This window comes from Salvelinus namaycush, chromosome 28 (assembly GCF_016432855.1).
Source record: "Salvelinus namaycush isolate Seneca chromosome 28, SaNama_1.0, whole genome shotgun sequence".
Taxonomy (NCBI): Eukaryota; Metazoa; Chordata; class Actinopteri; order Salmoniformes; family Salmonidae; genus Salvelinus; species Salvelinus namaycush.
Window position 1 is genome coordinate 1,056,429 of NC_052334.1, and position 14,104 is coordinate 1,070,532.

Genomic DNA, 14,104 nt, shown 5'->3' on the forward strand with positions numbered 1-14,104 from the left:
TCTGTTCTCGTCCCAGCTCGCCGAGTCCAGCGTTCCCTCCGCTCAGGCTTTTGTCCAACGTTGTGAGCGCACTTGGAGGAGGGTCAGGTCTGCACTTTGCCGTTACAGGGCGCAGACTGTGAGAGCCGCCAATAAACGTAGGATTAAGAGTCCTAGGTATTGTCGCGGTCAGAGAGTGTGGCTTTCCACTCGTAACCTTCCCCTTACGACAGCTTCTCGCAAGTTGACTCCGCGGTTCATTGGTCCGTTCCGTGTCTCTCAGGTCGTCAATCCTGTCGCTGTGCGACTGCTTCTTCCGCGACATCTTCGTCGCGTCCACCCTGTCTTCCATGTCTCTTGTGTCAAGCCTTTTCTTCGCGCTCCCGTTCGTCTTCCCTCCCCCCCTCCCGTCCTTGTCGAGGGCGCACCTATTTACAAGGTACGGAAGATCATGGACATGCGTTCTCGGGGACGTGGTCACCAGTACTTAGTGGATTGGGAGGGTTACGGTCCTGAGGAGAGGAGTTGGGTTCCATCTCGGGACGTGCTGGACCGTTCGTTGATTAATGATTTCCTCCGTTGCCGCCAGGGTTCCTCCTCGAGTGCGCCAGGAGGCGCTCGGTGAGTGGGGGGGTACTGTCATGTTTTGTCTTTTGATTATCATGTCTTGTCCCTGTGCTTCCCTTCCATTTGTCTCCCTCTGCTGGTCTTAGTAGGTTCTTTCCCTCTCTCTTCCCCTCCCTCTCTTCCTCTCTCGCTCTCTCTCTATCGTTCCGTTCCTGCTCCCAGCTGTTCCTCATTCTCCTAACTACCTCATTTAATCTTTCACACCTGTCCCCTATTTTGCCCTCTGATTAGAGTTCCTATTTCTCCCTCTGTTTTCCGCTTCTGTCCTTGTCGGATCTTTGTTTGATGTTTGCTGTTCCGTGTCCTGGTTCCGCCCTGTCGTGTTTTTGCCTTCATCAGATGCTGCGTGTGAGCAGGCGTCCTGGTTCCGCCCTGTCGTGTTTTTGCCTTCATCAGATGCTGCGTGTGAGCAGGTGTCATCTAAGATATATCCAGGAGTACCGTTTTGTTTAAGTTTGGAATAAAGACTCTGTTTTTGTTAAGTCGCTTTTGGGTCCTCATTCATCTGCATAACAACGATATGTATTGAATAGCCAGGGACCTCATGATACGATATGTATTGAATAGCCAGGGACCTCATGATACAATATGTATTGAATAGTCAGGGACCTCATGATACGATATGTATTGAATAGCCAGGGACCTCATGATACGATATGTATTGAATAGTCAGGGACCTCATGATACGATATGTATTGAATAGCCAGGGACCTCATGATACGATATGTATTGAATAGCCAGGGACCTCATGATACGATATGTATTGAATAGTCAGGGACCTCATGATACGATATGTATTGAATAGTCAGGGACCTCATGATACGATATGTATTGAATAGCCAGGGACCTCATGATACGATATGTATTGACTAGCCAGGGACCTCATGATACGATATGTATTGAATAGCCAGGGACCTCATGATACGATATGTATTGAATAGTCAGGGACCTATAGATACGATATGTATTGAATAGCCAGGGACCTCATGATACGATATGTATTGAATAGCCAGGGACCTCATGATACAATATGTATTGAATAGTCAGGGACCTCATGATACGATATGTATTGAATAGTCAGGGACCTCATGATACGATATGTATTGAATAGCCAGGGACCTCATGATACGATATGTATTGAATAGCCAGGGACCTCATGATACAATATGTATTGAATAGCCAGGGACCTCATGATACAATATGTATTGAATAGTCAGGGACCTCATGATACGATATGTATTGAATAGCCAGGGACCTCATGATACGATATGTATTGAATAGCCAGGGACCTCATGATACGATATGTATTGAATAGCCAGGGACCTCATGATACGATATGTATTGAATAGTCAGGGACCTCATGATACGATATGTATTGAATAGTCAGGGACCTCATGATACGATATGTATTGAATAGCCAGGGACCTCATGATACGATATGTATTGAATAGCCAGGGACCTCGTGATACGATATGTATTGAATAGTCTGGGACCTCATGATACGATATGTATTGAATAGTCTGGGACCTCATGATACGATATGTATTGAATAGTCTGGGACCTCATGATACGATATGTATTGAATAGCCTGGGACCTCATGATACGATATGTATTGAGTAGCCAGGGACCTCATGATACGATATGTATTGAATAGTCAGGGACCTCATGATACGATATGTATTGAATAGCCAGGGACCTCATGATACGATATGTATTGAATAGCCAGGGACCTCATGATACGATATGTATTGAATAGCCAGGGACCTCATGATACGATATGTATTGAATAGTCAGGGACCTCATGATACGATATGTATTGAATAGCCAGGGACCTCAAAAGTCAGGGACCTCATGATACGATATGTATTGAATAGCCAGGGACCTCATGATACGATATGTATTGAATAGCCAGGGACCTCATGATACGATATGTATTGAATAGTCAGGGACCTCATGATACGATATGTATTGAATAGCCAGGGACCTCATGATACGATATGTATTGAATAGTCAGGGACCTCATGATACGATATGTATTGAATAGCCAGGGACCTCATGATACGATATGTATTGAATAGCCAGGGACCTCATGATACAATATGTATTGAATAGCCAGGGACCTCATGATACGATATGTATTGAATAGTCAGGGACCTCATGATACGATATGTATTGAATAGTCAGGGACCTCATGATACGATATGTATTGAATAGTCAGGGACCTCATGATACGATATGTATTGAATAGTCAGGGACCTCATGATACGATATGTATTGAATAGTCAGGGACCTCATGATACGATATGTATTGAATAGTCTGGGACCTCATGATACGATATGTATTGAATAGTCAGGGACCTCATGATACGATATGTATTGAATAACCAGGGACCTCATGATACGATATGTATTGAATAGTCAGGGACCTCACGATACGATATTATCACCATTCTTAGGTGCCGATACGATATGTATTGCGATTCTATATGTCCAAACACATGGCTCACTGCATTCTGCAGAGGGACAAGAGAAAGCCATGAGAAAATTAGTTTTGGCGGTAAAACATGTTGGCTCACCATTTAAAACATTTAAAAAGAAAATGGAGAACTAGCTACAGGATGATAAATACCAGAGCTTTGGCACCGGTACGGCCGACTAGCGATACCTAACGTTAACAACAACATCAAGTCGATACTTGGAGTCACAGTATCGATACAAAATATACAAAATAATATTGCAATACTCTACTATATCGATTTTTCCCCCATCCCTAACAGATACAGTTAAAGTCGGAAGTTTACATACACTTAGGTTGGAGTCATTAAAATTCGTTTTTCAACCACTCCACACATTTCTTGTTCACAAACTATAGTTTTGGCAAGTCGGTTAGGACATCTACTTTGTGCATAACACAAGTAATTTTTTCCAACAATTGTTCACAGACAGATTATTTCACTTATAATTCACTGTATCACAATTCCAGTGGGTCAGAAAATTACATCCACTAAGTTGACTGTGGCTTTAAACAGCTTGGAAAATGACAGAAAATTATGTCATGGCTTTAGAAGCTTCTGATAGGCTAATTGACTATTTCAGTTAATTGGAGGTATACTTGTGGATGTATTTCAAGGTCTACCTTCAAACTCAGTGCCTCTTTGCTTGACATCATGGGAAAATCAAAAGAAATCAGCCAAGACCTCCACAAGTCTGGTTCATCCTTGGGAGCAATTTCCAAACGCCTGAAGGTACCACGTTCATCTGTACAAACAATAGTACGCAAGTATAAACACCATGGACCACACAGCCGTCATACCGCTCAGGAAGGAGACGCGTTCTGTCTCCTAGAGATGAACGTACTTTGGTGCGAAAAGTGCAAATCAATCCCAGAACAACATCAAAGGACGAAGATGCTGGAGGAAACAGGTACAAACGTATCTATATCCACAGTAAAACGAGTCCTATATCGACATAACCCGAAAGGCCGCTCAGCAAGGAAGAAGCCACTGCTCCAAAACCACCATAAAAAAGCCAGACTACGGTTTGCAACTGCACATGGGGAAAAAGATCATACTTCTTGGAGAAATGTTCTCTGGTCTGATGAAACAAAAATAGAACTGTTTGGCCATAATGACCATCGTTATGTTTGGAGGAAAAAGGGGGAGGCTTGTAACCCGAAGAACACCATCCCAACCGTGAAGCACGGGGGTGGCAGCATCATGTGGTGGGGGTGATTTGCTTCAGGAGGGACTGGTGCACATCACAAAATAGATGGCATCATGAGGCAGTAAAATTATGTGATATATTGAAGCTACATCTCAAGACATCAGTCAGGAAGTTAAAGTTTGGTCGCAAATGGGTCTTCCAAATGGACAAGGACCCAAAGCAAACTTCCAAAGTTGTGGCAAAATTGCTTAAGGACAACAAAGTCAAGGTATTGGAGTGGCCATCACAAAGCCCTGACCTCAGTCCTATAGAAAATTTGTGGGCAGAATTGAAAAAGCATGTGTGAGCAAGGAGGCCTACAAACCTGACTCAGTTACACCAGCTCTGTCAGGAGGAATGGGCCAAAATTCACCCAACTTATTGTGAGAAGCTTGTGGAAGGCTACCCAAAACCTTTGACCCAATTTAAACAATTTAAAGGCAATGCTACCAAATACTAATTGAGTGTATGTAAACTTCTGACCCACTGGGAATGTGATGAAAGAAATAAAAGCTGAAATAAATCATTCTCTCTACTATTATTCTGACATTTCACATTCTTAAAATAAAGTGGTGATCCTAACTGACCTAAGACAGGGAATTTTTACTGGGATTAAATGTCAGGAATTATGAAAAACTGAGTTTAAATGTATTTGGCTAAGGTGTATGTAAACTTCAGACTTCAACTGTAGATATACCTCCCTATTATTTGCTTAACTACATCTCTTGCCTAGAGTAACCATGTAGGCCCCATGCAGCACCATGTAGGCACCATGCAGCTCAATGTAGGCCCCATGTAGGCACCATGCAGCTCAATGTAGGAACCATGTAGGCCCCATGCAGGCCCCATGCAGCACCATGCAGACCCCTCGAAGCACCGTGCAGCACCATGCAGCACCATGTAGGCCCCATGTAGGCACCATGTAGGCCCCATGTAGGAACCATGTAGGAACCATGTAGGGCCCATGTAGCACCATGTAGGCCCTATGCAGCACCATGTAGGCCCCATGCAGCACCATGTAGGCCCCATGTAGCACCATGTAGGCCCCATGCAGCACCATGTAGGCCCATGCAGGCCCCATGCAGCACCATGTAGGCCCTATGCAGCACCATGTAGGCCCCATGCAGCACCATGCAGGCCCCATGTAGGCCCCATACAGCACCATGTAGGCCCCATGCAGCACCATGCAGCACCATGTAGGCCCCATACAGCACCATGTAGGCCCCATGCAGCACCATGTAGGCCCCATGCAGCACCATGTAGGCCCCATGTAGGCCCCATGCAGCACCATGTAGGCCCCATGCAGCACCATGTAGGCCCCATGCAGCACCATGCAGGCCCCATGCAGCACCATGTAGGCCCCATACAGCACCATGCAGGCCCCATGCAGCACCATGCAGGCCCCATGCAGCACCATGTAGGCCCCATGCAGCACCATGTAGGGCCCATGCAGCACCATGTAGGCCCCATGCAGCACCATGCAGGCCCCATGCAGCACCATGTAGGCCCCATGCAGCACCATGTAGGCCCCATGCAGCACCATGTAGGCCCCATGCAGCACCATGTAGGCCCCATGCAGCACCATGTAGGACCCATGCAGCACCATGCAGGCGCCATGTAGGCCCCATGCAGCACCATGCAGGCCCCATGCAGCACCATGTAGGACCCATGTAGACACCATGCAGCTCAATGTAGGAACCATGTAGGAACCATGCAGGGCCCATGCAGCACCATGTAGGCCCCATACAGCACCACGCAGGCCCCATGCAGCACCATGTAGGACCCCATGCAGCACCATGTAGGAACCATGTAGGAACCATGCAGGGCCCATGTAGGAACCATGTAGGGCCCATGCAGCACCATGTAGGCCCCATGTAGCACCATGTAGGCACCATGTAGGCACCATGCAGGCCCCATGCAGCACCATGTAGGCACCATGTAGCACCATGTAGGCCCCATGCAGCACCATGTAGGCACCATGTAGGCCCCATGCAGCACCATGTAGGCACCATGTAGGCCCCATGTGGGCCCCATGCAGCACCATGTAGGCCCCATGCAGCACCATGTAGGCCCCATGTAGGCCCCATGCAGCACCATGTAGGCACCATGCAGCACCATGTAGGCCCCATGCAGCACCATGCAGGCCCCATGCAGCACCATGTAGGTCCCATGTAGGCACCATTAGAGATACAGTGCCGTGAAAAATAATTTACCCCCTTTCTGATTTTCTCTACTTTTGCATATGTTTGATAGTGAATGTTATTAAATCTTCAACCAAAACCTAATTTTAAATAAAGGGAACTGGTGTTTACAAATAACAAAACAATATGTATACTTATTTTATTTATTTAATTGACAAAGTTATGCAACACCCAATGCCCCTGTGTGAAAAAGTATTTGCCCCCTTACACTCAATAACTGGTTGTTCCACCTTTAGCTGCAATGACTGCAACCAAATGCTTCCTGTAGTTGTTGATCAGTTTCTCATGTCACTGTGGAGGAATTTTGGCATTAAATGTCAGGAATTGTGTTAAACTTAGTTTAAATTTATTTGGCTAAGGTGTATGTAAACTTCCGACTTCAACTGTACATGTGGGCACCATTCAGATACATGTGGGCACCATTAGAGATACATGGGGCACCATTCAGATACATGGGGCACCATTCAGATACATGTGGGCACCATTACAGATACATGTGGGCACCATTAGAGATACATGTGGGCACCATTAGAGATACATGTGGGCACCATTAGAGATACATGTGGGCACCATTCGAGATACGTGGGCACCATTAGAGATACATGTGGGCACCATTATAGATACATGTGGGCACCATTATAGATACATGTGGGCACCATTAGAGATACGTGGGCACCATTAGAGATGCATGGGGCACCATTAGAGATGCATGGGGCACCATTCAGATACATGTGGGCACCATTAGAGATACATGGGGCACCATTAGAGATACATGGTGCACCATTCAGATACATGTGGGCACCCTTAGAGATACATGGGGCACCATTAGAGATGCATGTGCACCATTAGAGATATATGTGGGCACCATTAGAGATACATCATGTGGGCACCATTAGAGATACATCATGTGGGCACCATTAGAGATACATCATGTGGGCACCATTAGAGATACATCATGTGGGCACCATTAGAGATACATCATGTGGGCACCATTAGAGATACATGTGGGCACCATTATAGATACATGTGGGCACCATTAGAGATACGTGGGCACCATTAGAGATGCATGGGGCACCATTAGAGATGCATGGGGCACCATTCAGATACATGTGGGCAGCATTAGAGATACATGGGGCACCATTAGAGATACATGGGGCACCATTCAGATACATGTGGGCACCATTAGAGATATATGTGGGCACCATTAGAGATGCATGTGCACCATTCAAGATATATGTGGGCACCATTAGAGATATATGTGGGCACCATTAGAGATGCATGGGGCACCATTAGAGATGCATGGGCACCATTAGAGATATATGTGGGCACCATTAGAGATATATGTGGGCACCATTACAGATACATGTGGGCACCATTACAGATACATGTGGGCACCATTACAGATACATGTGGGCACCATTATAGATACATGTGGGCACCATTACAGATACATGTGGGCACCATTAGAGATGCATGGGGCACCATTATAGATACATGTGGACACCATTAGAGATGCATGGGGCACCATTAGAGATACATGGGGCACCATTAGAGATACATGTGGCACCATTAGAGATACATGGGCACCATTCGAGATGCATGGGGCACCATTAGAGATACGTGGGCACCATTAGAGATACATGGGCACCATTCGAGATGCATGGGGCACCATTAGAGATACGTGGGCACCATTAGAGATACATGTGGGACCATTAGATATGCATGGGGCACCATTAGAGATACATGTGGGCACCATTAGAGATGCATGGGGCACCATTAGAGATGCATGGGTCACCATTAGAGATGCATGGGTCACCATTAGAGATACGTGGGGCACCATTAGAGATACATGTGGGCACCATTAGAGATGCATGGGGCACCATTAGAGATACGTGGGCACCATTAGAGATGCATGGGGCACCATTAGAGATGCATGGGGCACCATTAGAGATACACGTGGGCACCATTAGAGATGCATGGGGCACCATTAGAGATGCATGGGGCACCATTAGAGATACGTGGACACCATTAGAGATGCATGGGGCACCATTAGAGATGCATGGGGCACCATTAGAGATACGTGGGGCACCATTAGAGATACATGTGGGACCATTAGAGATGCATGGGGCACCATTAGAGATACGTGGGCACCATTAGAGATGCATGGGGCACCATTAGAGATACATGTGGCACCATTAGAGATACATGGGCACCATTCGAGATGCATGGGGCACCATTAGAGATACGTGGGCACCATTAGAGATGCATGGGGCACCATTAGAGATACATGTGGCACCATTAGAGATACATGGGCACCATTCGAGATGCATGGGGCACCATTAGAGATACGTGGGCACCATTAGAGATACATGTGGGACCATTAGATATGCATGGGGCACCATTAGAGATACATGTGGGCACCATTACAGATACATGTGGGCACCATTACAGATACATGTGGGCACCATTACAGATACATGTGGGCACCATTATAGATACATGTGGGCACCATTACAGATACATGTGGGCACCATTAGAGATGCATGGGGCACCATTATAGATACATGTGGACACCATTAGAGATGCATGGGGCACCATTAGAGATACATGGGGCACCATTAGAGATACATGTGGCACCATTAGAGATACATGGGCACCATTCGAGATGCATGGGGCACCATTAGAGATACGTGGGCACCATTAGAGATACATGTGGGACCATTAGATATGCATGGGGCACCATTAGAGATACATGTGGGCACCATTAGAGATGCATGGGGCACCATTAGAGATGCATGGGTCACCATTAGAGATGCATGGGTCACCATTAGAGATACGTGGGGCACCATTAGAGATACATGTGGGCACCATTAGAGATGCATGGGGCACCATTAGAGATACGTGGGCACCATTAGAGATGCATGGGGCACCATTAGAGATACACGTGGGCACCATTAGAGATGCATGGGGCACCATTAGAGATGCATGGGGCACCATTAGAGATACGTGGACACCATTAGAGATGCATGGGGCACCATTAGAGATACATGGGGCACCATTAGAGATACGTGGGGCACCATTAGAGATACATGTGGGACCATTAGAGATGCATGGGGCACCATTAGAGATACGTGGGCACCATTAGAGATGCATGGGGCACCATTAGAGATACATGTGGCACCATTAGAGATACATGGGCACCATTCGAGATGCATGGGGCACCATTAGAGATACGTGGGCACCATTAGAGATGCATGGGGCACCATTAGAGATACATGTGGCACCATTAGAGATACATGGGCACCATTCGAGATGCATGGGGCACCATTAGAGATACGTGGGCACCATTAGAGATACATGTGGGACCATTAGATATGCATGGGGCACCATTAGAGATACATGTGGGCACCATTAGAGATGCATGGGGCACCATTAGAGATGCATGGGGCACCATTAGAGATACGTGGGGCACCATTAGAGATGCATGGGGCACCATTAGAGCTACGTGGGCACCATTAGAGATGCGTGGGGCACCATTAGAGATGCGTGGGGCACCATTAGAGATGTGTGGGGCACCATTAGAGATACGTGGGCACCATTAGAGATGCGTGGGGCACCATTAGAGATGCATGGGGCACCATTAAACGCAATCACCAATGGTATAACCCATCTGTACCTGTAGTACGCAACACACCAATGGCTAACACACGTCCTACCTGTCCTAGCTATAACCTTAAAATACAGGTTAACACCGTAGTAGAAAACACCAAGGTAACACTGTACTGTAGTAATACACCAAGGTAACACTGTAATGTAGTAATAACCACCAAGGTAACACTGTTAGTATAATACACAAGTAACACTGTACTGTAGTAATAATTACCCAAGGTAACACTGTACTGTAGTAATAACACCAAGGTAACACTGTACTGTAGTAATAAACACCAAGGTACACTGTACTGTAGTTAAACACCAAGGTAACACTGTACTGTAGTAATAACAACAAGGTAACACTGTACTGTAGTAATAAAACACCAAGGTTAACACTGTTACTGTAGTAATAACACCAAGGTAACACTGTACTGTAGTAATAACACCAAGGTAACACTGTACTGTAGTAATAACACCAAGGTAACACTGTACTGTAGTAATAACACCAAGGTAACACTGTACTGTAGTAGAACACCAAGGTAACACTGTACTGTAGTAATAATACCAAGGTAACACTGTAGTAATAACACCAAGGTAACACTGTAGTAATAACGCCAAGGTAACACTGTACTGTAGTAATAACACAAGGTAACACTGTCGTAGTAAACACCAAGGTAACACTGTACTGTAGTAATAAACAACCAAGGTAACACTGTACTGTAGTAATAACACCAAGGTAACACTGTAGAATACACACAAGGTAACACGTACTGTAGTAATAAACACCAAGGTAACACGTTACTGTAGTAAAACCCAGGTAACACTGTACTGTAGTAATAACACCAAGGTAACACTGTACTGATTAATAAACACCAAGGTAACACTGTACTGTAGTAATAACACCAAGGGTAAACAACTGTACTGTAGTAATAACACCAAGGTAACACTGTACTGTAGTAATAAACACCAAGTAACACTGTACTGTAGTAATAACACAAGGTAAACACTGTACTGTAGTAAACACCAAGGTAACACTGTACTGTAGTAATAACACCAAGGTAACACTGTACGTAGTAATAACCAGGTAACACTGTACTGTAGTAATAACACCAAGGTAACACTGTAGTAGAAACACAAGGTAACACTGTACTGTAGTAATAACACCAAGGTATACACTGTACGTAGTAATAAACACCAGGTAACACTGTACTGTAGTAATAACACCAAGGTAACACTGTACTGTAGTAATAACACCAAGGTAACACTGTAGTAGAACACCAAGGTAACACTGTACTGTAGTAATAATACCACGGTAACACTGTACTGTAGTAATAACACCAAGGTAACACTGTAGTAGAACACCAAGGTAACACTGTAGTAGAACACCAAGGTAACACTGTACTGTAGTAATAACACCAAGGTAACACTGTACTGTAGTAATAACACCAAGGTAACACTGTACTGTAGAACACCAAGGTAACACTGTAGTAGAACACCAAGGTAACACTGTACTGTAGTAATAACACCAAGGTAACACTGTAGTAGAACACCAAGGTAACACTGTACTGTAGTAATAATACCACGGTAACACTGTACTGTAGTAATAACACCAAGGTAACACTGTACTGTAGTAATAACACCAAGGTAACACTGTACTGTAGTAATAAACACAAGGTAACATGTACTGTAGTAATAACACCAAGGTAACACTGTACTGTAGTAAAACACCAAGGTAACACTGTACTGTAGTAATAACAACCAAGGTAACACTGTACTGTAGTAATAACACCAAGGTCACATGTACTGTAGTAATAACACCAAGGTAACACGTACTGTAGTAATAACACCAGGTAACACTGTACTGTAGTAATAAAACACAGGTAACACTGTACTGTAGTAATAACACCAAGGTAACACTGTACTGTAGTAGAACACCAAGGTAACACTGTACTGTAGTAATAATACCAAGGTAACACTGTAGTAATAACACCAAGGTAACACTGTACTGTAGTAGAACACCAAGGTAACACTGTACTGTAGTAATAACACCAAGGTAACACTGTACTGTAGTAATAACACCAAGGTAACCACTAGTAGTAGAACACCAAGGTAACACTGTACTGTGTAATAACACCAAGGTAACACTGTACTGTAGAATAACACCAAGGTACAACACTATAGTAGAACACCAAGGTAACACTGTACTGTAGTAGAACACCAAGGTAACACTGTACTGTAGTAATAACACCAAGGTAACACTGTACTGTAGTAATAACACCAGGTAACACTGTAATGTAGTAATAACACCAAGGTACACTGTACTGTAGTAATAACACCAAGGTAACACTGTACTGTAGTAATAACACCAAGGTAACACTGTACTGTAGTAATAACACCAAGGTAACACTGTAATGTAGTAATAACACCAAGGTACACTGTACTGTAGTAATAACACCAAGGTAACACTGTACTGTAGTAATAATACCACGGTAACACTGTACTGTAGTAATAACACCAAGGTAACACTTGTACTGTAGTAATAACACCAAGGTAACACTGTACTGTAGTAATAATACCACGGTAACACGTAACTGTAGTAATAAACACCAAGGTAACACTATAGTAGAACACCAAGGTAACACTGTACGTAGTAAAACACCAAGGTACACTGTACTGTAGTATATAAACACCAAGGTAACACTGTACTGTAGTAATATACCACCGGTAACACTGTACTGTAGTATAAAAACACAAGGTAACACTGTAGTAGAAACACCAAGGTAACACTGTACTGTAGTAATAACACCAAGGTAACACTGTACTGTAGTAATACACCAAGGTAACACTGTACTGTAGTAATAAACCCAAGGTAACACTGTACTGTAGTAATAAACACCAAGGTAACACGTACTGTAGTAATAACACCAAGGTAACACTGATACTGTAGTAATAACACAAAGGTAACACTGTACTGTAGTAATAACACAAGGTAACACTGTACTGTATAATAACACCAAGGTAACACTGTACTGTAGTAATAACACCAAGGTAACACTGGTACATGTAGTAATAACACCAAGGTAACACTGTACTGTTAGTAATAACACACCAAGGTAACACTGTACTGTAGTAATAACACACCAGGTACACTGTACTGTAGTAATAACACCAAGGTAACACTGTGTAGAACACCAAGGTAACACTGTACTGTAGTAATAACACCAAGGTAAAACTGTAACTGTAGTAGAAACACCAAGGTAACACTGTACTGTAGTAATAACACCAAGGTAACACTGTACTGTAGTAATAAACACAAGTAAACTGTACTGTAGTAATAACACCAGGTAACACTGTACTGTAGTAATAACACCAAGGTAACACTGTACTGTAGTAAAACACCAAGGTAACACTGTACTGTAGTAATAACACCAAGGTAACACTGTACTGTAGTATAAACACCAAGGTAACACTGTAGGTAGACACCAAGGTAACACTGTACTGTAGTAATAAAACACCAAGGTAACACTGTAATGTGTAATAAACACAAGGTAACCACTGTTACTGTGTTAATACACCAAGGTAACACTGTACTGTAGTAATAACACCAAGGTAAAACACTGTAGTAGAACACCCAAGGTAACACTGTACATGTAGTAATAACACCAAGGTAACACTGTACTGTAGTTAATAACACCAAGGTAAACCTGTACTGTAGTAATAACACCAAGGTAACACTGTACTGTAGTAATAACACCAAGGTAATACTGTAGTAGAACACAAGTAACACTGTAGTAAACACCAAGGTAACACTGTAATGTAGTAATAACACAAGGTAAACACTGTACTGTAGTAATAACACCAAGGTAACACTGACTGTTAGTAAGTAATAACACCAAAAGGTAACACTGTGACTGTAGTAATAACACAAGGTACCACTGTAGTA

The 14,104-nt window shown here is 43.9% G+C and overlaps 1 protein-coding gene across 1 annotated transcript in view; it reads right to left on the reverse strand.

Moving 5' to 3' along the window:
* Positions 1 to 14,104, reverse strand: part of LOC120022967 (alpha-actinin-1-like) — a 184,388-nt gene that overhangs the window by 110,433 nt on the left and 59,851 nt on the right. The gene's annotated exons all lie outside the window — the stretch shown is intronic.